The following is a 1,698-nucleotide window of genomic DNA, read 5'->3' as shown; positions in this document are numbered from 1 at the left end:
ATCACCATACCCATTTGAGTTTGCCTGACTAAGATTTACAAGGTGACCATAGCTTGCTTCATACCAACAATCTCTGTGGGTTCGACCCTTACTCGCGTAAGGTTTATTACTTGGACGACCCAGTACACTTGCTGGTTAGTTGTGCGAAGTTGTGTTTATGCCATGGAAAGGAGTGAGAAGGATTGGATGAAGATAGTAGGAAAGCAGAGAGACAGAAGGGAAAGCATCTCCATTCGCTTATCTGAAATTCCTACCAATGAATTACATAAGTATCTCTATCTTTATCTTTATGTTTTATGCGTTTATCACCATACCCATTTGAGTCTGCCTGACTAAGATTTACAAGGTGACCATAGCTTGCTTCATACCAACAATCTCTGTAGGATCGACCCTTACTCGCGTAAGGTTTATTACTTGGACGACCCAGTACACTTGCTGGTTAGTTGAACGGAGTTGTGTCCACACATAAGTGCCATAATAATGATTCCATACAACAACAAAGAATACTACATTTTGAACACCAAGTTTTTGGATTCATTACCGGGGATGATTTGAGTTGTGAAAAGTATTGATCACAATTTCGTGCACCAAGTTTTTGGCGCCGTTGCCGGGGATTGTTCGAGTTTTCGGCAAGCTTTTGGTCCGGTAACATCAGTGCCAAATTTCTGATCCGGCAACAACACCAAGTTTTTGGCGCCGTTGCCGGGGATTGTTGAGTTTGGACAACTGACGGTTCATCTTGTTGCTTAGATTAGGTATTTTTTTTCGAAATTCTTGAAGATGAATTCTAGAGTTTCATGATGATTTGTTGAAATTTGGCTGGCTGTGAAGCCATGTCTAATTTCATTGGACCGAGGTTTCAACTTATCATCACAAGAGCTTGTTGATTTCTATCAATCTTGCTTTTGGAGCAGTGATCTGCTAAGGCTTGGCTAGCCATTGGCCATGTCTAGTGTTTTGGACCGAAGCTTTCCTTGAAAGCTTGGCTGGCTTTGAAGCCATGTCTAATTCCTGGACCGGAGTCTTAGACTAGCATTGCACTGATTCTTGGAATTCTCATTAAGAATTTTGATACCTTTTTCCACTAGATTTTCGAAAAAGCACAAAAAAATTACAAAATTATAAAATCCAAAAATATTGTATGTTTCTTGTTTGAGTCTAGTGCCTCATTTTAAGTTTGGTGTCAATTGCATACATTCATTCATGTGTCTTAAGGATCTTCAAATAATTCTTGATGATTTCTTACTCTAATCTTTAAATTCTCTTGACTTGAGTGTTTTGTGTGTCTGCATTCTCATTTTGTTAGTGTCAGTAGTATACAAACTGCTAAGTTTGGTGTCTTGCATGCATTGTTATTTGATTCTTGTTGCATTTTGATTTTTCCTTATTATTGAAAATCCAAAAATATTTTTTTTATTTGTGTCTTCTCAAGTCAATAATACAGAGAATTGAAGATCAAGAACATACAGCAGAGGAATTACATAGAAAAAGCTGGGCGTTCAAAACGCCCAGTGAAGAAGGACAGACTGGCGTTTAAACGCCAGCCAGGGTACCTGGTTGGGTTTTTAACGCCCAAAAGGGTATAGTTTTGGGCGTTAAACGCCAGAATGTACACCATTCTGGGCGTTTAACGCCAGGATGGCACAAGGGGGAAGATTTTGTTTTCAATGCAAATTTTTTTTCAAGTTTTCAAAACCT

This window comes from Arachis duranensis, chromosome 4 (genome assembly GCF_000817695.3).
Source record: "Arachis duranensis cultivar V14167 chromosome 4, aradu.V14167.gnm2.J7QH, whole genome shotgun sequence".
Lineage (NCBI taxonomy): Eukaryota > Viridiplantae > Streptophyta > Magnoliopsida > Fabales > Fabaceae > Arachis > Arachis duranensis.
This window is presented reverse-complemented; position numbering follows the sequence as displayed.